Source organism: Delphinus delphis, chromosome 1, assembly GCF_949987515.2.
Source record: "Delphinus delphis chromosome 1, mDelDel1.2, whole genome shotgun sequence".
In the NCBI taxonomy this organism is placed as follows: domain Eukaryota; kingdom Metazoa; phylum Chordata; class Mammalia; order Artiodactyla; family Delphinidae; genus Delphinus; species Delphinus delphis.
The window spans coordinates 16,509,760-16,534,356 of NC_082683.1; the positions used below are offsets into that span (position 1 = coordinate 16,509,760).

A 24,597-nucleotide genomic window follows, 5' to 3' on the forward strand; every position below is an offset into this window, starting at 1 on the left:
GCCTCGCACACCCGCCCTGACTGGGGCAGAGCCTGCCGGGCTCCGAAGAAGTTGGGCTGATCCGTCTCCCGCAGACCCCCTCGGCCAGGCCGCCTTCGCCCTGGTCCTCACCTGCCAGCCGGCCCCAGAGGGCAGTGATCCCCTCCGAGGACAGCCCGGGGGCTCCAGGGGCCGCGGCTGCGCCATCCTGAGCTCGGCCCGGCCCCGGCCCCCACCCCGGCAGCGCTTTAGCTGACCCAGCCGGCTCCGGCCCGCGCGAGCCCCGGCCCGGGCCCCGCAGCGCCGAGCTCCGCGCTCCCGGCTTCGGGCTCCCGCGGCGCGCTGCCTGCGCTGGGCTCGCCGGGCTGCCGGGCCCTGAGGGGGCGGGGCGCCAGGTACGGGCAGCGCGGGGACCGGGGCGGGGCTTCGGGGATCCGGGGCGGGGACACAGGAGGCCCCGCCCCGGACACTGCGCCTGCGCGCTCTTGCTAGCGCGTTGGGAGCTTTCGGCGCGGGCCCTTGGGCCCCGAGGCTCTTCAGCGCACCCATAGCGTGCGTCCTCTACCTTCCCAAACTCTGGGTACCACGCCTTAGGGCCTCAGGGATGGGCTTCTTGGGCTGGGCTTTGAAGTCGGGGAGGAAGTGGCAGGGGTTGGGGGCGGTTACCTTGGAGACAGAGGGCTTTTCTTGAGCATCTACTTAATGTTGGACCCTTTGCAAGTCTTATCCTCACCCCACAACTCAAGAGGTACGAGTGTCATCCTCATTTTACAGAAGAGAAAACTGATTCCAAGAGATAAAATATCATGCTGAAGATCACACATCTTGGAAAAGGCAGAACTAGGAATCCAGGGAAAGGCTTGGAGCTCTCTCCCCTCCCACCTCCTCACCTCCACCCCCCTCTAATGCCTGCCAGTGGCTGACCTGTACCCTCCCTTCCCCAGGCCCCATGCCCATACCTGTCCCTAACTGCCCCTGATCCTGGGAGAGGGAGGGAACAGGGCCTGCCAAGGACCCACACATGGAGAAGACTTAAGCATATGTAGGTTCTAGCTCTGGCCTTGCTACAACTAGCTGAGTAGACCTGAGTGAGTCCCTGCCACCTCTGTAGGCCTCAGGTTCCCCATCTGTAAAATATAAGGCCTCTGAAAGCCCTTCCAGCTGATCCTGCACTGTGTCTGCCACTGAACAGTGGGGGGCAGGGCCTCAGCATCCCCTCCCCAGACAGATGCTGGGAAAGCAGCAATAGCTTCCTGAGCTGTGGCCAAGTCAACACCAGCTGCTTCAGACCCTGCGGGGCAGGGCTGCCCACCAGCTCAGTACCCAACCTCTCTTCAGCTTCCTGAAGGAGCTGTTGGCAGCTACCCACCACTCTCCATCTCCAGGGCCAAGGCCTCCTGGAAGGAAAGCACCGCACCTTCCTTTCCCCCAGACCTGGCCCTGAGTCAAGCTGGAGCCCAGGAAGCCGGTGGGAACTCTGGAGATGTGTATTCCAGACACAGTGTAGCTTTGTTTTTAATAATTAACAGCAGCAAATATTGATTCACGCAGGCACTTCCAGGCCTGAGCGCTTCCGGGCACCCATCGAAATGCAGCCAGAGAAACATTCATTCCCACACTGGGAGGAGGAAAGAGCTGCTCGCATCACCGGAGACATCTGTGTGCCAGGAGTGGAGGGTGTGCACATGTGTGCATGCAGCTGTGTAGATGTGTGTGACTGAGATCAGATGGGGACATCCTGGGTGTGCATATTTGTGTGTTTGTACATCTGTATATACATGCATGCGTACATGTGCGAGTCTCTGAATACAGCTGCAGACATGTGAATGCACCCATGTATGTAGGTGTGGGTAGGCTGTGTATGTACGTGTGTGCAGATTTCTAAATCCTCAAGCAGAAAAAATCCTACAGCAGGGCAGGGTAGGAGGGCCTTGGATAGCTCAGTGTCTATACAAATGCGGCTTCCCAGTGAGAGGGGGATGTCCTTTCTGGGTGTTCTGTCCTGCCCTGGGAACGTAATGATGCTGATAATAGTTCAGCTTCCTAATGTGAACTTTCCAAAATTACTTTCACAGTCATCCCCCAACTGCAAGCTGGCAAGGTGGGTAGAAGAGAAACTGCCACCTCTATATCACAGATCAGAACTGAGGCCCACAGAGGGGCAGGGATGTGCCCACTGGCACAGGGAGGTCAACTGCCCCTCACACTGGCTCCACCATCAACATTATAAACGTGTGCAGAGCTGGGGGAGGGGGAGTGGAGAATGTGTCACAGACCTGGGACCCCTCAGCCCCACCACTGGTGTGCTGGGGACCCTGTCTCTCTGGGCCCTGGTTTCCTTTGCTGTCAAAGGAGTACGATGTACAGACTGTGTCTTGATTCTGGGGTGGGGGCGGGCTGTTGGGATGGGGCAGTTTGGAGCCCGCAGCTGGCTGGGCTGTATTGGCACAAATGGAGGCTTCTAGCCAAACTGGGCAGAGGGGAGGTAGCTCAGAGCTAATCTGAGAAGGCCAGCCCCAGGCTGGCCAAGCAGGCAGGACTCAGGGAGATGGGCTCTTCTAACCCTCATTTTTCCAACAGGAACACTGAGGCCCAGGAAGGGGAAGTGAACCCAGGCCTCCTACTGGATGCTTACGGGGAGAGGGACTGGGAGACTCACTTCTGAGCCCAGCTGCCATGGAGTCGCTCCCTACCTGCCAGGTCCCAGGATCCACATGGCCCAGTCTTGGGCTGTCGCCCAGGCACAGACAACAGGAGAGGATCTCAAGAACCCCTTGATACGATCCCTAGGACCCGCTGCACTTGGACCCCCTTGGAGGTGGTGATCCAAAAGTACACCATTCCTTGGACATGTGCCCTCCTGGCCTAGAAGAAGTATATGGCCCTTGTTCCAGGTCAGAGCACTGGGAAAGGAGCTTGGCAGATCCTGCCTCTACTATTTCCCGGCTGTGTGACCTTGGGAAAACCACTTCCCCTCTCTGAGCATCTGGATCCTCATCTGGAGAATGCCTACCACCAAGGTTTGATGGAAGGACCAAGAGGCATGATATCTGTGGACGTGCTTTAGAAACTGAAGAGTGTACTACGAAAGTGAGAGCTTATTACCCTCTGCATTAGAGATGCCACCAGACTAGGCACTCTGGTCAGATAACATGAGTTCTGGTCCTAGACCCATCACATCCTACCTGTGTGTCTTTGAGCAAGTAACCTAACCTCTCTGAGCCTCGATTTCTCATCTGCAAAATGGGACTAATAAGAGTACTAATATAAGTACATAGTAGTTAGAGTTTGAGAATGAAATGAGATACTGCACGTAAAGCATTAAGTACCCACCTGGCACATAGGAAATCTCAATAAATGCTAGTGGTTATTACTGGTATTTGACACCCTGTATAAGTTGTTTAGTTATTTATCTCCTAACTGGACTATGGCTCCCTGAGGGCAGGGTCTGTGTCAAATTGATTTCTGGCACCTCAGTGCCCAACACAAAGTTGACACAGGTCAGGTGCTGGGCAAACATTTGATTTTGATGATAACAACAAGAATAGCCTCATTTATAGGACTCTTACTCTGTGCCAGATATTGTGCACAGAGTGTTTTATCATCACTTTTCACACTTTACCCCACTTCACAGGGCGACCTCTCACAGTAGCCCTGTGAAGTGGGGTATTATCATTATACCTGATTTACAGATGAGGAAACTGATGGTGATGTTGATAACGAATATGAGGAAGAATAGCTGTTTGGCCAGTTTATTCCCCGTTGTTTTGCCCCCAACAGTGCTACAGACCCTGGTTCAACTTCTGAGACTGTACCAGGCCCACCCAGGGGTGAGGAGTTGTATACCCTTGGGGTGGGGGGCTAAACCCCAAGCAGCATCTACCCAAACATTTTACTTCTGCACAGCAGTCATTCCTAGGTATCTCTTGGCCCTGGGTCGGGGTGGGGGGGTCTCCAGACCAGGGGCCGTGGGGAGACGGGCACTTACCTTAGGGTGGAGTGAAGCAGTCTGGGAGGGAGCTAAGTCCACTCGTGGCAGGTCTAGTGCCTGAGGGAAGCGCTGGTTCTGCCCATCACTCCTCCTGGAAGAGAAAAAGAGTCTGAGGTCAGGGAGGGCCCCAAGTTGGGAGATTTGTGAACTTTGGGAGGGAGAGTCATTCTCAGAGTTGGGGGACATTAAGGGGGACAGATTTCACAGAGGAGGGGGTCCTGGGTTCCCCAGGAGGCAGGAGAGGAAGGGCTTCCTGAGCAGGGCTGCCAAACAGGCTCTCCTTCCCCAGGGATCACAGCTGTAGACAGGGTCTCACTTCCAGCTCTCCATTAGGCCTCCCTAACCCATACTCCAGCCAAGAGGATGTCCACAGCCCATTCTGAAGATGGGCAGACTGAGGCAGGGGGGCAGTGAGGGTTGCTGTAGAGGGCTGAGCCCTGACTTCTGGACTAAGCAAGGTAGCCCAGCCTCTATGCACCTCTCCCTGAGCCTTTAGGGACAGAGTAGCCTTAAGGCTGAGGGCCACCTGGGCCATTGCTATTATTAATGACAATAACAATAACGGACACTCATTGGGCCGACTACGTGCCAGGTCCCATGCCAAGCCCCTCCTTCCAAGCCTGAGGGCACAGACTCATCACCACACTGGCATTCCCACTTTACAGATGAGGACGCAGAGGCACGCAGAGGTCACACGGCGGGTCAGCAGCAGAGCAGCATCTGAGCGGCGCTTGACTGACACCAAGCCCAGACTCTTTGCCCACACCCACGGCCTTGCCTGAGGAAAGGAAGCAGGTCTGGTGAGGGTGAACTCAGCTCCTATTACCCTAGAAAGTCTGCCGAGGAGGCTCATTCTGGGGTCAGGGAGAGGAAGTGCCCAGTGGTTCCTGGGACCCAGGTGGCCCAGGGCTGGGCAAGCAGTCCTGGCTTCCACCCACCACCTAGGGCCACCCTGACGTGGCTGCACCCCCGCCCCAGTCCCTCGAAGGCTGGTCCTGAGAGGGTGAGTCATTCAGGCCACGGCCAGCTTGAGTCAGGCGGAGCTGGGACTGCCACACCCCAAGAGGGGAAGGGCCTGTGGGAACCTGGCCCAGGAAGGAGACGCTGAGGAAGCTCTGAGCCCCCTTGCTGGCTCCCCTGGGCCCAGCTACTCAGGGAGAAACAGCTCAGAGGAACTGTCCATAGCCCTGCCGCAGGCACCAGCTGCCTCTCCACCTCCCAGGGGGGCCAGCACCTTAAAAGGGGGTCCTGAACTGGGGAGTGCTTGACCCAGAGGATAGACATGGTAGCAGTGACATTTCAGGCCTGTGGCATCGTTGTAGGGGAGATATTCCCAGGCACTTACCTGTTGTGTGACCTTAAATCAGTGACACACCCCTCTCAGCCTCAGTTTCCAGAAAAAATTCATCATAGAGCCTGGGCAGCTAGAAGCTATTCACTCAATGAATTCCCTGGTATTCATGCATTCATGGTAAACTCTGAATCCCCATGGTAGGGTCTCATTAAGTATTTGTTAAATGGATGAGTGAGTGCATGAATGAATGTTGGCAGTGGGAAGGCATTAAAGGTCTGTGAGCAAAACAATGGCCTAAACACAGGTTTCTGTAGATTACAAGGTACAGTGACACGGGGAGAGACTGGGGAAGGGGGAGTGGAGAGAGGCCCATAGAAATGGTCCGGGCAAATTCCACTGAGGCTGCCATGGGGACCCTTGAGACCGACTATGTGCCTGGCACTGTGTCAGGCATATTACACCTTCACTACTGTGCTGGGAGGCTGGCATTATTCATCCCCTTTTTCACAGATGGAGAAACTAAAGCTCAGAGAGATGAAGCCACTTCCCCTAGCAAGTGGGTGACAGAGTCAGAATTTAAAGCCAAGCCCTTGACACAGCCAGGTCAGCATGGCGAGCGGAGATTGTCCAAAGGCCAGGAAGCCCTGGAGTTGAAGCCCAGGTGAAGCTGGGTCCCCTTGATGGCAGCGATCACTGTCTCGGTGGCCCTGGCTGCCGAGTGGAGGTTTTTGCCCATGATTGAGCTATTCGGGTGCTGTCCTTCTGTCTGTCCCTTCTCATACCCCAAGGCTCAGGCTGTGGCCACTGCAGGTCAACCTGGCAGCAGCTCCCCAACACGCTCCCCTTCCAGAACCCGTCTCCGTTTCCCTGTGTCCAGGTGCCCCCTCATGCAAGACTGCTCACGTTGGCACAGGACTCGGTACGTCTCTCAAGACAAGGGGGCTCTTGCTTCTGTTGGAGTGCTGCCCAAGGCCCTCAGCTCTCCAGTTCCTGGCTGTCCAGAGTCTGCCCCTCACAGGCAACCCCTCCACCTCAAAGGTCATTGCTGAGGCCCTAAGGGGCAGGGGAAGCGAGGGGCTCCAGGATGAGAATAGCGCAGAAATCGGAGGCCCTGGGTCCTGCCTGCCCCAATCCATCCCAGCTCTGCAGGGATAGAAGGACAATAATGACAAAAGCCACAGCCTCCCTGTGCCTTCCATGAGTTTTCTTAATCCTCACAGCGCCCCAGTGAGGCAGGTGCTCAAAATCTACCTGCTTTACACATGAGGAAACTGAGGCTCAGAAAGGTATGTTAACTTGCCCAAGGGCGCACAGTTAACGAGGCAGAGCAGGCATTTGAACCCAGGTTTGTCACTCCAGAGCCAAAGATCTGAACTTCAGAGCATGGGCAGCTAGCCCTGTGGACCCAGCACGTCACATCAGGGACGTAATAATAACAGTAACTGGGCTTCCCTGGTGGCACAGTGGTTGAGAGTCCGCCTGCCGATGCAGACCGGGTTCGTGTCCCGGTCCGGGAAGATCCCACATGCCACGAAGCGGCTGGGCCTGTGAGCATGGCCGCTGAGCCTGCGCGTCCGAAGCCTGTGCTCCGCAACGGGAGAGGCCACAACAGTGAGAGGCCCGCGAACCGCAAAAAAAAATAATAATAATAATAACAGTAACAACAGCAAGGGCAGCCAACCCTGATGCAGGACGTACCGCGTGCAGACCCTGAGCGAATGGCTTCACTTGTATTACCTCATTTAATTCTGTTTCAGAGGAGGGAACTAAGACACAGAGGTTAAGCAAGGTGTCCAAGGTCACGCTGATAGTGAAATACAGAGGCTTTGAACCTCCAGCCGTTGGATCTAGACGCTGCCCTAATGTTACACTATTATCTCTTATAAAATAGTAGCTGCTCAATCAGGGCTTCTGAAGAAATGAATAAACTCAGGTTCTTGTCTCCCTCCCTCCCCCCTCCCCTCCTGATGCCTCCTCTTCCTCGTCTTAGCCTTCCTCACCTCTCACACACCTCTCCCCCACCTTTCTAGCCCACCATGCACTCTCCTCTGCCTCTGGTCTCCGCAGACCTCCCCCTATTTGGTTATTTTCCTCCCTCTCATGAACTTGAATCTCTCTTTCTCTCCTATCCCACCCTTGTCTCCTCCCAACCTCCATCATTCCGTTCACACGGGGGCCTCCCAAGTCTCTGCCCGCTCCCCATTTCTCTGGAAACCTTCCTGACCCTAGGGCCTGGCTCAGCTTAAAATGCGTTGCCTTCTTCCTGCACACGCAGCAGCTGGGACATGGGGAACTCTCCCCACTTTTCCGTTCCCCTGGCCAGGACTGTAGTCATATCTGCACGGCACTCTACAGTTTACATAGACATTGTCTCATTCAATCACCATGGCAGTTTTGTGAGCTTGGATTATTATCAGCCTTTTTCCAGATAAGAAAACTGAGGCTGAGAGAGGTTAAGTGACAAGCCCAAGGTCACTCCAGGGAAAGGGCAGTGCCGGGGTTTCACTCTAGCCCAGGGTTCTTCTACTACATGCATCACAGCCACTCTCAACCCAGCCCCCAGCGGCCTCCCCATCACAGCCCCAGGTTCCTGCCGCCACCGCCAAGCATCTTCTCTAGGTCCAGCTCCAATGCTGCCCTGTCTGGCCTGGACACCTGCCTGTAGGTACAGGACACCTGGACACAGGAATAGGCGGCAGCCAGAAAGGAGGTGACTTGCCCAAGGTCACACAGAAAGCCAGAGCCCACCTGGAGTCTGGGCCAGCCACATTCCAGGGTCACCTTCCAGCCCTGCAGGTGTGTGGCCACCAGCCATCTGGCCCTAGCTCCCCTCCCTCTCGGAGTGCCCATCTCTTCCAGGGAAAGGGTGCGGCGGGGTGTGTGGGGAGGGACCCAGTGGCCCAGCTCCTGAGTGAGATGGGCCAGGCCGGAAGCTGCTGCAGACAGCTCCCGGTAACTTGGCAACTGTCACTGCACCTCCTCCCCCTCCCGTATCTCCATGTTGAGGTAACAGTAATAATTGCAGAGTCGTGAGTGCAGCTTTTTCTACTTTTCAAAAGCCCTCTTTATCTGCTCACTCCTGGAAGTCTCACCGGAACTGGAGCGGGAGATAAGGCAGTCGCTAGGATCCTCCATTCCCAGAAGGGTAAACTGAGGCTCAGAGAGGTTAAACAACCAACTTGAAGTTACCCAGCAAGGCGGGAGCAGCTTAGGAACTAGAACCAGGCCACCACCGGTCCAGGGCCACAGATGCTGCGCTGGGGTGGGGGGCCTCTCAGGGGGGTGTCCACTCTCTGCAAAACTGCAGGTCAGACCCAGGTGTGATTGGGGAGAAAGGGAAGACGGAGCACAGGTGACCAGATGCCTCCCTGGGTTGCTTCCCACCTGTTAACCAGCTGGAGAGTTGGTGGGAGGGTCCTGTCTTTTATCTGCAAAATGAGAGACAATGTACCCACCTCCTAAGCAAGTAAGCCCAGTAGAAGTGTTTGCCATTATTATTATTATTATTAGCCGCTCTCCCAGAGAACCCACCCTTTCAGGGCACCAGAGGGGTGGCTGAGCTATCCTGTGAGTAGGACTTGGCCCTTTGGCCATTCAGAGAGAGCTGCCCTGAACGGAGGCCCCCAGGTGGGTCTGACCCCTGCTGAGTCTCCCAGCCTCATCCCCCCGCCCCCACCCGCCGCTTCCTGCCCTAACCTGGCTGGGCTGCAGGCAGCTTTCCAAACGCGCTGTTTCCCACTGCTGAGCCTCTGCACAGGCTTTGCCCTTTGCTGGGAGCTCCTTTTTCCTTCTTTTCTCCCGTGTAAACCATTCATGCTTTAAAATGCAATTGAAACAGGTGAAACTCTGGTGGCCAGAGCAGGTGACACATGACCACCAAGGCAGGAGTCCTGTGACGGGGAGCAGGGTAGCCGGGCAGGTGCTGGATGGCACACACACAAGTTGGGAATCCAGTCCTGGGGGGTGTTGGGAGGGCAGAAGAGGGGCTCAGCCAACCAACGAACATAAGGCTGAGAAGGATTTGTCGGGGGCTAGCCCAGGACCGGGGCCTAAGGGGTCCAGGCCAGCCCAGCACTGGTCACCAGAGCTCAGGGTCCCTTGAATCTCCCTGGTCTTCATGAGATCAACCGGTTCTACCAAACTGGTGATTCACGTTGGGGCCGGGGGATGGGGAAAGGGCACAGACCTCAAAGTGAGAAGGGGTCCCGCCCCGAAGGTCACTCCTGTGAACCTTCAGTCCCCTGAGAGAGGGCCCTCTGGATGGGCTTGGGAGGCTGCCCGTGCCCCCCAGCCGCGGGGTCAGGTCTGAGGGGACTCTAATCTCCTGAAACCAGGGCTACAGGCCACCCTGGAACTGCCCCCTCCCCCCAGGGGCCACAGAAGCCCATTGTCTCCGGAGCTCAACCATCCGGCACCGCTTGCCCCTGGCCTTGCCAAGGTGCCAGGGAAGGTGGCCAGGGGCAGCCGGTGAGCAAGTTTCTGAAGCTAGGCCTGGGCCCCCTCTGGGGGCCCATGGGGAGGGGCGGCGAGAGTAGGGGCGTCGGGGACACAGGCATGGCTGCTCCTGGCTCTCCTTTCCCCAGGCACCTTTGACCTCAGCCAGGACTCAAGAGGGAGTGTTGAGGGCACAGGAGACAAGGGGGCGGTGGGGGGGGCGAGCCAAGCGCTGTGGTGTCCTGTAATCCTCACAACAGCTCTGACTGAGGCTGCTGTCATCCTCACACCATTTCAGAGATAAGGAAGCAGAGGCTCAGCTAGGTTGCAAGATGAGCCGGGATCTCGCAGCCGCCCAGCTGCAGAGCTGGCAGGGCCCCCCTGGGGGCGGGAGGAGAGGATCTCAGGCACCAGGCAGGGCAGAGGGGAGCAGGAAGGGGGCTCGGGGCACCGCACCCTCACCCTGAGCTGGCTGAGCGCCGAGACAACCGGATCCCAGAGCTGCGCCAGGCAGCGGCCTCCTGAGCAAACAACAGGTTGGCAGCCCCGAGAGGAGGTCATGGGACTGGCCCCCACCCGGGGCACAGCACCTGGGAGCCGGGCCTCCCATCTGCCAGCTGCCCGCCAGTGCCTCCCCTGCCCAGGTGGCCCAAGGCCTGCAGCAGCCTAAGCCTGACCCTCCTCCTCCCCGGGGACTGACCCCTCCCTGCACCGGGGGCAGGAGGGAGGAGTGACGCTGAGGTGACCGAGCCTCGGGGCCTTCCTGCTCCCTAATGACAACATCCGCTTATCCCGCCTGGCACTTTACAGTTTACACACTTCCTTTGCTCTAGACCCTCCCTACAGCCTCACAAGGAACCGAAGGCAGGTAACGTTCGTTACCTCCATTCTACACAGAAGGAAAGTGAAGCTGGGACAGAGCTGATGACTCGCCCATGGTATCACACCCGAAGCCCAAACCCAGCGGCTGTAGCCCTTGCCCACGTGGGCACAGGACAACTTACCAGTGGGCCGGCACAGGCCACCGCCCTTAGCACCCAGGGAAAGGGTGGCCGGAGCTCGTGCGCAGGGGCCTTCCCAGCACCCATCGGCTGCTCAGTCTTAGCGCCACCCACGCCCCGCCTCCCTCCTTAACCTTCCCGTTCTTTCCCAGCCTCTGTCGCCCAGGGGGTCTCCCTTGCTGAACTCCATGCATTCCTTCGCTCACTCACTCCATCACCCACCCACTCCCCCATGTGCCCTTCATTCCTGTGCTTAGTCACTCATTCAGGACACACGTCCTGACGCCCGCTCTGGGCCAGACAATGGTGCTGGGCGTTGGCATCAGAGCCAGGCCTCACCCACCTCAAAGCAAAGCCCAGTGACACTGCCCGGACTGTTCTCTAGCTGTGCCTGCTGCTCTGTGGCCTCACTGCTCAGATGCTAAACCCTGCAGTGCTGAGGCCTTGTTAAATCCATCCGTCTTCCTCCTAGCCAGTGGGTTTGCTCCCTCATGGGTTCCAGGCCACTGGTGAGCAGAAGCTGAGAATACCGTAGGTGTTGTTCAATAAATTACAAGCTCCTGCCGGAGAGACAGCATAACATCAGAGGTGTGGGCCCTGGAGCCAGACTGCCTGGGTTTATATCCTAGCTCTGCCACTTAACAGCTGTGGGACTTGGGCAAGTTACTTAACCTCTCTGAGCCTCAGTTTCCTCATCTATAATTTGGGGGTAACAACTGTGTCTGCCTCCAAGGGTTGTCGTGAGGATTAAATGAGTTCATACATGTAAAGTATGTAAATATTAACCATGAGCATTTCCTGGCCTTCCCTTCTCTATTCTTTTTTTCTTTCCTCTGTAGGCTGCTGAGGACTGAGGCAGGTCTCCTGGGTGAAAGTCGTGAGAAGGTAGACCAGAGTCCAACATGAGAAATAATGTGATGAATAGAGCCGTGTAAGGTACTGAGCTCCCCGTCAAGCAAAGGCAGGAAGGGATGAAGGGGGAGATGCCAAAGTATGGGAACAGGGAGAATAATGGGAGCATGGGGGTTCACTAGATGACCTGCCAGGCACCTCCCACATGTGGAATCGATTCCTCTTGACTCCAGGGTCTGTGGTCAAAGGCAGAGGCAGTGGATAAATTCCCATTCTTTCGAGGAGATGGACTTTCCTGGGTCTCCCGTGACACATGGATTGCTGCTACTTCTCTGCCGGTTTGCTTGCCACACCCATTAAGGATGAAAATGTGCACACTCTTTGGCCCAGCAACTCCACTTCTAGGCATTTATCCCCCAGAAATACTTACAAAAAAGCACAAAAATATATGAACAGAGGACATTCACTGCAGCAGGGTTTGCCATAGCTGAAACCTGGAAGCTGGTTAAATACACAAGGCATGTGCAAACCAGGGAAGACCATGCAGTGGTGACAAAGGAGGTTTCTAGTCCTGACGGAAAAGGGAATTTGAGGTATACTGTTAAGTGAAAAAAAACAGGCTGCCCCCCAAAAAATCTCACTTGTAAAAATTTAAAATTACATGTAAAAGTTCACATGGGTTATCTCTGGGCAACAGGACCACTAGGAACTTCTGCCTTCTACAGGATATATTTCTCTGTATTGTTTGGATTTTTACAACGAGCACTGATTATTTTTGTCATTAGAAAAAAAAAAAAAGAAAGATTAAAACAACTGAGTCCTTTGAGTCAGCTGAGTACCTGACTCCTTTACTTTCCTCAATCATCTTAAGAAAGAGATACTCTTCACTCCGTATTCCAAGGAGAAGCTGACACAGAGGGAGGTTAAACAACATGGCCAAGGTCCCCCAGCAGCAGTGAGAGAGCTGGGCTGTAACCCTCGTTCTGGCTGACTCTGAAGCCCACGCTCTTTCTCCTACACAAGGCACTCTGCTCTGAGGGGCAGGGAGGAGAGAAGGCAGGAGAGAAGCAATCCAGGCTGCTGGGCTCGGGGCTATACCCTGGGACCTCAGCTGTCAGGTCCTGGGAGCCAGGCCAGCCACGGTCAGCCTGTGCGGAGACAAGGCTGTCTGCCTCATTTGCAAATGCAAATAAATGAAGCCTCTGCTCCTGGTGTCAGGTCCCAGCCCCGAGCTGCCCCAGGCTAGCAGGCTGGCAGGTGCCCAGCCCCACCCCTGGAACCACCCCCCCAAGGCCTCAAGGTCGCCAGGCAGATGGGCTTGCACTGGGGCTCTAAATAACTTTCCAAGTTGATCAACGTGTTTCTGGAAGAAACTGGCGTTTTAAGTTCCTTGCCGCCTTCTCAGTGAAAGCCTGGAGAGGAGAGGAACACAGATGCGTGCTCCTGAGTCTGGCTGGACCAATGGACAGATCTAGAAGCCAGATGGACTTGAGTTCAAATCCTGACTTGGCCAAGCTCTAGCTGTGTGGCCTGGGGAGAGTCACTTCACCTCTCTGAGCCTCAGTTTCCTCAGCTGTAAAACGGTGTTGATAATTCCTCCACGCAGGGCTGCTGGGAGAATTCAGTGAGATAACGCGTATGAAAGTACTGCCCAAGCTAGGAGCCACCTTCCATGTGCAGGGGAGGGTTATGATCCTGCACGCTGTGGGGGTGGTTGGGAGGGGGCACGTGCACATCTGTGCAAATGTGGAGTGTGCAAAGGGCTGGATCAGAGGGCGCTGCTCCACAAAATCAGCAAGCAGCTGGGGTGAGTGTCTGACACTTTTGCTGGGAGCCGGCACGGGGTTTTCTGCAGTGCTGCCTGCTGGTGCGACAGGGTGTGTGCAACTCCGTGGGTGAGGATGTAGGTGGGAGGCCTGGCAGGAACGTGAAGTGTGGGTGGGAGAAAACACGCTCGTGTCTGGGGCGTGCGTGGGTTTGTAGGTGAGCATGTTTGTGTCTATCACGTCATCCACCTGCCTAAAAGCCCCCCCGTGGCTTCCCGCCACGTGCAGGATGGAGATTCGACTGCCTCACGTGGCCCACGAGGCCCTGAGCGTGTCCCACCTCCCAGCCTTTGCACACACCGTACCCTCCACCTGTTCCACCCTCCCCCGTCATCCCCCATCACACCTACATGCTACACTCTTTTTTTTTTAATAAGCAGATATTCATTTTTAATTTTTATTTATTTATTTATCTTTGGCTGTGTTGGGTCCTCGTTTCTGTGCGAGGGCTTTCTCTAGTTGCGGCAAGCGGGGGCCACTCTTCATCGCGATGCGCGGGCCTCTCACTATCGCGGCTGCGGAGCACAGGCTCCAGACGCGCAGGCTCAGTAGTTGTGGCTCACGGGCCTAGTTGCTCCGCGGCATGTGGGATCTTCCCAGACCAGGGCTCAAACCCGTGTACCCTGCATCGGCAGGCAGACTCTCAACCACTGTGCCACCAGGGAAGCCCCATGCTACACTCTTATACAGTCTTTCTGGAGCCCCCTCCTCAGACTGGGTCAGGTTGCCCCTACCCTGACCAGCTTTCCCAGAAGCCTGTCCCGGGTTTGCACTTGTCACAGTGTGATTATCAGATCACGGGGCTTCTGCAGTGTGGACCCGACCTGTTTGGGGGCCTGGCACACAGTCGCTGCCCGATTATGATATGCTACACGAGTGAATGTGTATACAGCTGTATGCTCGTGACGAAGCTGCCTGGACAAGAGTCAAGTCTAGGAGTGTGCACAGGGAAAATGTGCGTGTGTATAGGGGGCATCTCAAAGAACCTCTGGCCCGTGGGTGGGCCAGATCTGGGAAACGCCGGAGCACGCTATGACTGGTACTCAGGCCCAGGTTGGCTGCAGAGAGAGAGAAAGCCAGCCAAGGTTCCTTTGCTCCCCTCCCCCAAACTCCTCCTGAAATAGGCCCCGGGTCTCTGCACCAGACCCCAGAATACTTCTGGGCAGGGGGATCAGCCAGGTGGTCGCCAGGCTGGCCTCCTGCCTGTGCCCTGCAGTCGGCCCCACCCCTGCAGTCGGCCCCACCCCTGCGGGCTCAGAGGCTCCGCCTTCTGCCACACGCCCCATCTCACGGGAGGCCCAACCCAAGCCTGGTCTTGCATGCCTGCCCACAGTGCCCACCCCCCTCCCCCAGGCCTGCCTCGTGAGCAGCAGTTCTTCTGAGAGAGGATGGGCCTCCAACACCCCTGCCTACTCAGCCACCTTCCACATGCTGTCAGGAGATGATCTGGAATGTTCCAGATTTGGGGAAGGGAAGGAATCTTGTTCCCGCCCCAAGGCCTTTACACATACTCCGCCCTCTGCTTGGATCACACTTCCCACAGTCAGTTCCTTCCCATTCAGGCCTTGAGAGGCCCTCCCCGATACCCTTAGCAAAAGGTATCCCCTCCCCAGCCACCCTGTCACGCACTACCCACTACCCACGTGAATTCACCTTATTTGCCCATTAGCTCGTTTTGCATCTGTCTCCTGCATTGGAAGGTGACCTGTATGAGGCCACACACCAGGCACCTCAGGTTCGCCGCTGTATCCCCAATTCTTAGACGACACGTGGCAGGGACTTGATAAGTATTTGTTGAATGAACAAATGGCTAACGAGGGACTTCCCTGGTGGCGCAGTGGTTAAGAATCTGCCTGCCAAGGCAGGGGACAAGGATTCGAGCCCTGGTCTGGGAAGATCCCACATGCCGTGGAGCAACTAGGCCCATGCGCCACAACTACTGAGCCTGCGCGCTAGAGCCTGCGAGCCACAACTACTGAGCCTGCATGTCACAACTACTGAAGCCTGCGTGCCTAGAGCCCGTGCTCCGCAACAAGAGAAGCCACCGCAACGAGAAGCCTGCGCACCACAACGAAGAGTAGCCCCCGCTCACCGCAACTAGAGAAAGCCTGCGGGCAGCAACAAAGACCCAATGTAGCCAAAAATAAATAAATAAAATAAACAAATTTATTTGCAAAAAAACAACAAGCAAATGGCTAACGAATCCTTGAAAGGATCCTGTGAGGTGAATATTGTCCCTGTTTATAGGTGTGGAAACTGAGGTTCAGAGAGGTTAAGTCTCTAGCCCAGGGTCACACAGCAATCAGTCAGACCAGGTCAAGATTAGGGACTATCAGACTCCACTAGAACCCCAGCACGACAGTGTTTTGTAGCTAACCTTCCCATTTTATAGATAGGAAAATGAGCCTCAGAGAGTGAGAGTGCTGTTTCTGCAGGTTACCGGGGCTTCCCATGGTCTGAAAGAGCTGCACTGTTAGGCTGCGCTGGACCTTTAAAAGCACCTCCTCACTCCTCTCACCCTGAGGTGGTGACAACTAATAACCCCGCTGCACAAAGGAAGAAACCATGGCTCAGCCAGGGAGGTACTGCCCAAGGTCACCCAGCCAGGACTCAGTGCAGACCTGGCTGGCTGCAAAGCCAGCATTCTCAGGGCCAGTGTCAAGGTCAGTGCCCATGGCTGGGAGCATGCTCAAGTGTGGGCAGGTCTTGCCTCCCGGCAGGCAGTGAACTTCCAGAGGGCAGAGTCCACACACTGAGCGATTCTGCCCCCACTGCAAGGACCAGCTTGTAAGGATGACACGGCAGGGACCACGATCGCTGGCATCACTTTGGTTTTGGACCTTGGCATACATTTCTCACTTAATCCCCACAACAATCTTCAGGGTAGGTGCTTTTATGGTCTTCAATTTATAAGACCCAGAGAAGTTATCCTCCATTGTACACAGCCCCAGTCTGACAGCACAGAGCAGGGCAGCCCTTACAGTGGGGAGTGCCCATCTTACAGTGGGTGACAGGCAGCCCCGGCAGGCCTCTGCCCCATCGTGGCTTGGGGGTTCAGACCCTCTAGGGCACCCACAGGAAGTCCCAGTGGGGCTAACAGGGACATGAGCTGGTGGCTGCCTCTCCCACTGTCTGTTGCCAGGTCCAGTTCCGTCCTGTGCCCAGCAAGTGCCACCAAATGCTTTTCTCCTCCATGTTGCTGACCTGCCACCTCCTCTTCTTGGAACACTCTCTTGGCACTGGCCCTCTCTCCCACACCACACACGCACAGACACTCTGCCACTTGGCCCATTTCAACTTGTTTTGTGAGTTTCAGCTTCTGGGTCACCTCCTCCAGGAAGCCTCCCCTGATTCCCAGGTAGGGGAGAGGAGTCCTTCTCTGAGCTCTCAGAACTCCCCACATCTGCCCCATCAACACGTATCACCCCCCCCCCCCTTAGAGCGCTCTCTTTCCTTATTCTCCCCCCTGCCCTTGAACTCCACGAGGGGAGTGGCCTTGTCTGTCATCTCCATTGCCATGTCCCCAGTGTCCAGCATGGGGTTTGGTTGGCCCTTGGAGGGCATTCCCACATTAAATATTTGTTGAATTAATTTGCTAAATGAAGGAATGACTGTCTTGGGAGAGACCCTGAGCAGAGGAAAGTCTTTATGGGATTTAGGGATATCAGAAAGGTCCCCTCCTTAATCACTTCTCAAATAAGCCACCTCCACAGGGCCTAAAATTCTAGCACTAAAATTTTAATGAGTCTCTCTTTGGTTTAATGTGTCTTTTCTCTCAAAATGCAAATGCTCAGGGAGAGGGAAAACATCCACTGAGTGCACACAATGAACTTATTTCATTCTTAGCCCCCCGTGGGGTACGGAGCCTGGTTCTTATTGTCATGAGCAATCTGAGGTTCAGAGAGGCAAAAGTAGCTTGGGCAAGGCCACACAGCAAGTAAGAAAAGCTGAAGTTGGTATCTGGACTCAGATCTGCCTGAAAACAGAACCCCCATCTTTCTTTGCACCTCCCAAACAAAGGGACCTAAGCCTGAGCGTTGCTGGGATGTAGAGGCAAGCAGGGCCAACCAGACTGGGAAACTTAGAGCTGCAAGTGCCCTCCAGGACCATCTCTGCCTCCCTTTTTCTTGACCACACCTCGCAGCAAGCAGGATCTTAGTTCCCTGACTAGGGATCGAACCCATGCTCCCTGAAGTGGAAGCGCGGAGTCTTAACCACTGGACTGCCAAGGAAGTCCCCCATCTCTGCCTCTTGATTGTGCCGAAGGTGGGCATGGGGAAACTGCCCGAAGACGGGGATTCACTTCCCAAGGTCACACAGAAACATAGCGGCAGACCCAGGACCAAAACCCATCTGAAGGAGACTTTCTCTTATCTCCGTAAGTTAGGGAGGCCTCTTTCCTGGAAGAGGGGGCCTCTCTGGTCTGGAGTCTCTCCTAGGCGTCCCCCCTGCCCAAGAAGTGGGCTTCCCCAGGAGTGGGCATTGTCTGGCCCTAGGAAGGCAGAGAGGCACAACTAAGGGGGCTTCGAGGCCTGCACAAACTGAGCTAAATAGAGGATGTAAAGGAGGGTGGGCTAGGATGAGTGACTGTTTAGACAAGAAAGAGTGGACCTGGGGGTACAAAATCCCCATCCTTGTCTCACTAAAGGGCCACTGTCAGGGATGGGACACCCAGAAGGTGCATCTAGCTCAGGCAGCTGGTTTGAAGTAAGGAAGAATTTTGAAATCCATCTGAGTTGCTCAGGAATGGAATGGGATACTTCAAGGGTAGTGAGCCCCCCATCACTAGGAGTGAGCGACAAAGGCTAGTCAAGGAGCTGCCAAGGTCATGATGGTCTCAGCCAGGGACGATGAGCTTCAGGAGGGCTACAAAGCCACTGAAAATAAAGGTACGATTTCCTCAGGGGCCCCCCACAGTCTTCTTCCAATATTCAAAGGGTTGTGAACCAAGGGAGGGTTCCTTGTTTAGTGGGAGGCCATAGGAGGGTGCCTCAAACATTTCTTCCATCTCCAAAGATTCTAGGAGGCCCAAATTTTCTGATTCTAAGATTTCACAAAGCCAAGAGTCTGAGACTCAGTGGTTCTGCATGTCAGTCACTGATGTTGTAGCCAGACTCCTACCCTGCCTGCGAGACTCTCAGTCTGGCCCCTCCCCCTTTCTAAATCCACCCCTGGCTTCACTCTCCCACATCTCTTCAGCCACACCAGCCTCCTTCCTGTTCTGAGGACACACCAAACTCACTCCTGCCTCAGGGCCTTTGCATCTGCTGCTTTCTCAAGTGGCTCTTCTCATTCTCCAGATTTTGGTTCAAATGCCACCTCCTCGGAAAAGCCTTCCATGACTCCATCCCTCAGCCCACAGCTTCACAGTACAGGGTGATGCACAAGCTGGAGCCCAGCTGCTTGTGTGCAAATCTCAGCCTGGCCAAGAGACCTTGAATAAGTTACTTGGCTTCTCTATGCCTCAGTTTCCTCAGCCCTAAACCAGGAGTAATGACAGTACCTGCCTCATGGGGTTGTGAGGATTAAATTCATCAATATATGGAAAGGGCTTTGGAACACGGCATGCTGGCTAAGCTCCAAGTAAGGATCAGCTCTTGCTAGCATGTACTCTTGCTTTAAAATTCAGCACAACCATCAGTTTGTCTTTTGCTATTTGGGGGGGGCGTCTATTTATAGACTGTCTCCCCTACTCCCTGTTTTACACATGAGGAAACTGAGGTTCAAAGAGGTGAAGAACTGACCAAATCAACCTCTCTGAAGATAGGGACTGTGCCTGTCTCATTCTCCACTGAATCTGCAGTCCCTAGAACTGTGTCTGGCTTACAGTAGGTGTTCGGTAGTTCCTTATAGCTGAATGAATGATGAATAAATGACCAAGACTACCGTCACTCCGAGGTGCTGTGCAGCCAGGAGCCTGTGCACCTAAGACTCTATAGCAGCCTGCCTCTGCCCACCCTAGTCCCAAACGACTCTCAGCTCAATCAAGGTCCCAGCCTCTCTCAGAAGTAGCTGCTGAGACAGGCAGACTAATGAGCTGGGCACCAGCATCCACGCTCCTGTCCCCCGTGGAACCCCCTCACCCAGGCTGGGCTGGGGGAATGAGGCAGGAGCTGCCCTGGCGTTCGCCCTGGGGGATCCCTGCTCAGAGGTGTGGTGGCAGGTGTGGGCTCAAGAAGTGGTAGCTAGCTCCCCTGTCCTGTGCTCTGCCAGCTGCCCACCGGGGTCCTGCCCACCAGATGCATAATAGAAAAGGAGGCCCAGCAGGCTGTGCCCGCCTGGCATTTCAGAACCACTAATGAGGCCAGCCTCATGCTTCCTGCAGCAGCACACAGGCTCCCTCCGCCGCCCAGGGCCTCCGGCTCAGTGATTACAGAAAGGAACCACCTGACAGGGGCTGCCCACCCAAGACCCCCAGTCGGCACAGGCAGCCTCCAGGAGAGCTGGAGCTAAAGGTACAGGCTCAGGCTGACCCTGCTGCCAGTCTTGTTCACCACTCACGGACTGTGTTCCCCTGGGCCAGCCAGGTCCCCTCTCTGAGCCTCAGTTTCCTCATCTGTAAAATGGGAGACAGATAGTAATAGTCTCTACTTTGTAAAGCTGGTATGAGGATGGAATGAAATAATTTAAATGAAGTTCTCAGCCCAGGGCCTGAGACCGGGGAAATGTTTCATATATGGGAGCAACTGGTACCATTACTATCACGGGGAAATATCTCAGAGAGGCCCTCCCGGTGGGACACAGGGGGCTGGGCAGTGCCCTCTGCTTTGGAGGTGTTCCAGGATTATCTCACTCTCCTCGTCCTCCTCTCTCACCGCGTAACCAGGATTTTTCTCATTCCTGTGGCTTCCTTGTCTCTGGCCAAGGACCCTTCCCTGGCAGGAGGAAAAGCTGGATTCAAATCCAGCCTTCGCCAGCTGTGCAACTTTGGGCCAGAGTCTTCAACGTTCTCAGTCTTGGTTTTGGCCTCTATAAAGGGGACACTAAGGCCAACTTTCAGGACTGTCATCATGACTTAATGAGGTCACCACAGTAAAATGCCCAGCAGGCACTGGCACTGAGTCCTTGCCAGGTCCTGCTCCTCCTCCCAGGGTCCCAGCTTTAAGGTCAAAGCTGAACCTCCTCTTCCCAGGGTATTTCCAGAACCCACCTTCCCTGCACAACTCCACCTAGCCATTCCCCCACTCTGACACTGTTCCACCTCCCTCCTCCCCCCACCATTTGAATCCACCGTAATGTCCATTAGGGCTGCGGAACCAGAGTCACCCACTATCCCACTGGCTCCTAATCCCCCCACTGGGCCTCATTCCTTGGCATTTGCACGCTTGTTCTGTGTTCCTTCACTGTAGATAATCTGCTGATGAGAGGCAGGGGGTAGGGGAATCCAGCCATGATCACATCTGGCCTCTACCAGGCCTCACTGCTCCCTTGATCCAAGCCCCTACCTCTTAATCCCTTTTAAAAATACACGGTGAGGGCTTCCCAGGTGGCGCAGTGGTTGAGAGTCCGCCTGCCGATGCAGGGGACACGGGTTCATGCCCCGGTCCGGGAAGATCCCACATGCCGCGGAGCGGCTGGGCCCGTGAGCCATGGCCGCTGAGCCTGAGCGTCCGGAGCCTGTGCTCCGCAATGGGAGAGGCCACAGCAGTGAGAGGCCCGCGTACCGCAAAAAAAAAAAAAATACGTGGTGAAAACCACACCCCCTCTCAGTCTACCTGACAAGGTTTCACCTCTTCCACCCTCTGGACACATTCAATTCAATCCCACAAACATTCATTAAGCATTTACCGGGTTTGGGCAGCTGGGCAAGACTGTGTGGAGGATGGAGAGATGAGAAGAGTACAACCCAGCTCTTATGGGACTCATGCTGGAAAGTGGGCCTAAGTCAAAAGTAACTCCAGCAACCTCTGCTTTCAAGGACCTCAGACCCTGCCTCACACCACACTCTTGTGTGGATTCATTCAACTCAACTGAGGTCAACTCGCTGAAAGATCCAATTCATTAAATACCATTGAGCACCAAATGGGGCTCAGAGAGGGGAAGTGACCTGCCCAAGGTCACACCACTAGTGTGTGACAGAGGCAGATTCAAATCAATGTCTGTCAGACTCCAAAGGCCATGGCCTTCCCACTGCACTAGGAGTAAGCTCTACTGTGTGCTCTACAAGCATGGTAAGCAGCAGAAACGGCATTCAAGGAGAAAAAGAGGAGGTGTGGGGATCAGGAAAGCAAACACTCAACAAATGGTGATAAAGATGGGCTGCAGGTGTGGCGAGGGCTTGTGGAAATGGGAGGGGAGGGCAGGTCGAGGGGAGGGGACAAGGCGAGTAAAAGCCTGGAGGTGGTGCTCATGGGGACCATATTCCCATTGATCGGAAATGCAGGGCATGGGAGAAGTGAGTCCCAGCCTGGAAGGTGAGGTGGAGACAGGCCTTGAATGCCAGAAGCTCATAACTGATAGTCAAAGTGACCACCCACTTACAGGGCACTACCTAGATGCCAGGCACAGGCTGGGGGCTAAGCAATTGGCTTGGGGATGAGGGAAGAGAGGGCCTAGGGGCTAGCACCAAGGACAGCAGCTCCAGCAAGGAGGGCATGGGGCAAGGCATTGTGGGTGATGGGCAAGTCCTGGTCATCCCAGAACCTTATTTTGTAAATGTGTCAACTGAGGCCCAGAGAGGGGAAGGGACTTGCCCAAAGTCGCACAGTGGTTAGTTACTATTAGTCCTAGACCCTCGTCTCTTTGACTCTTCATTCAAGGCTCCCTAGAGTGGGCTTTCTGAGTCACTCCTCCATCCTTCTGAGTCCTCCTCCATCTTCAAGTCTTCCCTCAGGTGCATCTGTCAGATCTGCCCGGTGGCCTGGAGGCCCTGGGACGGAGTGAGTGAGACTCTGGGTTCTGCACAGAGCCTGGAAGATCAAGATTCAAATCCTAGCTCTGCCACTGACTAGCTGTGTGAACCTGGGCAAGTCACTTACCCCTTCCATGCACCATTCTTCTCATCTGTAGTTAAGGCTAATAGTCCCTGACTCAGTGATGTGGGAAAGATCACGTGAGATGATGCAATTCAAGCACCTAACAGTACCCAGTGCACAGCAGGTTCTTGACAAATGGCAGTTGTTGGGATACTATTATTGAACTCCTTGAAAGAAAAGGCACTTTTCTCGCCTCCATCTGTATCTCTCCTCGCCCTACCCCTGCGCTGGGCTTGGCACATGGCCTTGCACATGGTAGAGACTCAAACTGGCTTTGCACGTAGCAGAGGCACAGCAACAGGAGACAAAACCCAGAGAGGGAGAGTAACTGGCTCCAGGTGGCACAGAGAGCATCAGAGGAAAATAAAAGGGCAGGCCCTGGAGCTCAGCCTGGGCACCCCGTTGGCCTCCCGCCCCAGGTGTGGCTTCCTAGGGAGCTCTTGGCAGCAGGTAAGGCAATGGTGCCAGATACGAGTCATCCAGCAGCTGGGGGGCACTGCAGGGCCTGGGGACCCCAGGAAGTCCTCAGCAGGGGCAGAAAGCAGAAGCCAGAGCAGTTGGGGGCTCTCCTGCTGGAGTTAAAGTGGCAGCAGGAGCAGCCAGCCGGACCCAAGTGATGCCGGTGCCAGGGAAGCCGGGAGGCACCCGCCTGCTGGGGCATCGGGCTGGGGGGTGTGAATCCCGAGGTGAGGCTGCACCTCCACCCACTGCTCACAGTGTTGGGGAAGCTGCAGACACTTCCTCCTCCAGAGAGAGGCAGCCTCAGACACAGGAAATGGGCTGGAGGAGGGCGTCCTGAAGGCTATGTATGGAGTGGAAGTAGAGGGTTTGGGGGTCAGTGGCCAGGAGACACCATGAGATGGGAAAGAATAGAGGAAAGGAAGGAAACCTTTCACTGCGGGCCTACAATATGCCAGGCCGTGTTTTGCTTTTTTTGGGGGGGTACAGCTTTCGCTCTGTTAAATAGGCATTTTAGTCCCCATTTCACAGATTAGAGCACTGAAGTTCAGAGAGGTGAGTGAATTGCTGAAGGTCACACAGGCAATGGCAGAGCTGAGATTTAACCTGATTTGCCTGACTCCAAGGCAGAGCTCTAGAAAGAACTGTGGTGATGGGACAGAGCTGGTAAGAGGGTCTGCCCACTCCAAGGCCTGCAGAGGATGGGTGGAGGGTTGGTGGGGTCTGGCCTGGCATTACAGGGGGCAGTAATGGTTTGGGAGTGTCTCTAAAGTTCGGCCAAGCAGCCCAGCCCCTCCCGAGAGCCCCTCAGTACTCACCACGCACTCCGGTGAGGGGTGAAGGACTTGTCCACCCTGAAACACAGCAAGAGGGACAGCAGGTGAGGGGGGCAGACCCTCTTACCAGGCCTCGCCCAGCACATCAGGCCAATCCTAACTCACCACCGCCCTTGCAGAAGGGCCTAGAGGGGGTATTGTTTCTAAGGTGCCTGACGCACTGTCACCATCCTCCACAGGCTGCAGGGGCCCTAATGTCAGTTTAGGGACATGTGAAGTTGTGGGGTGAAGAAGAAAGGAAGAGAGACAGGATTGGGGACAGGGGAGCAGGGGCCCAGGACCAGGCTATGGGGTGGCAGCAGGGGTGGGGTTCAGCATGGGATGTCCTGGAACAGGTGGGGTGGGACAGTGACTACAGCAGTTTGGGATCAGAGCAAGGATGTAGGGGTGTGGCTGGAGCCAACCTAGAGTGTTTCCAGACGGGACTGAAGGGTGTGGGTGTTTGTAAAGGTGGGCAGGAAGAACACCCCCCTCTCCTTCCCCAGTGGCCTGCCTCGATCCCGGAGCTGGAGCTCACTCACATCCACCCAGGGGACAAATGCCTGGGAATCTGGGCGCAGGAGACCCATGGGGGGCTTCCTCTCCTTACCCACCCCCAACCCAGAGCAGAACCAGAGGAAGACCTCAAGCCCCCAGAGCTCAGGGGCCACCCGCTGGCCTTGTCTCCCCCACTCTCTCCAGGTCTGGCATTAGAGAGGGTGTATAGGCAGCGCCCCCTCCCAGAGGCTCCCCCCATTGCCCTCTGAGGGCACCTTGAGATAGGGGAGGGCTCCAGCCTCCAGCCCAGCTGGGGGCCGAGGGGCTCAGCAGCTGTTGGGACAACAAACAACTCCTGCCTCCTGGTCAGAGGCCAGAGGAGAACCGGAAAGGGGCCCCAAACCAGACTCCGCCAGCTAAGGAGACATCTTCTGGGGAGGCAGGGCTGGGGTCTCCCAGGGATCAGCTAATGC

The 24,597-nt window shown here is 55.6% G+C and overlaps 1 protein-coding gene across 4 annotated transcripts in view; it reads right to left on the reverse strand.

The window, feature by feature from the left end:
• Positions 1–24,597, reverse strand: part of RAP1GAP (RAP1 GTPase activating protein) — a 65,211-nt gene that overhangs the window by 24,613 nt on the left and 16,001 nt on the right. For 2 of the 4 annotated variants that reach the window (XR_009516892.1, XM_059996268.1), the window contains exons 2-3: positions 23,630–23,665; positions 3,968–4,061 (exon numbers count right to left, since the gene is read on the reverse strand). The gene's annotated coding sequence lies outside the window, so the exon portion shown is untranslated. Of the gene's footprint in view, positions 1–111; positions 244–3,967; positions 4,062–23,629; positions 23,666–24,597 lie in introns of those variants that run through there. The other 2 variants (XR_009516895.1, XR_009516889.2) reach the window with 2 other exon arrangements.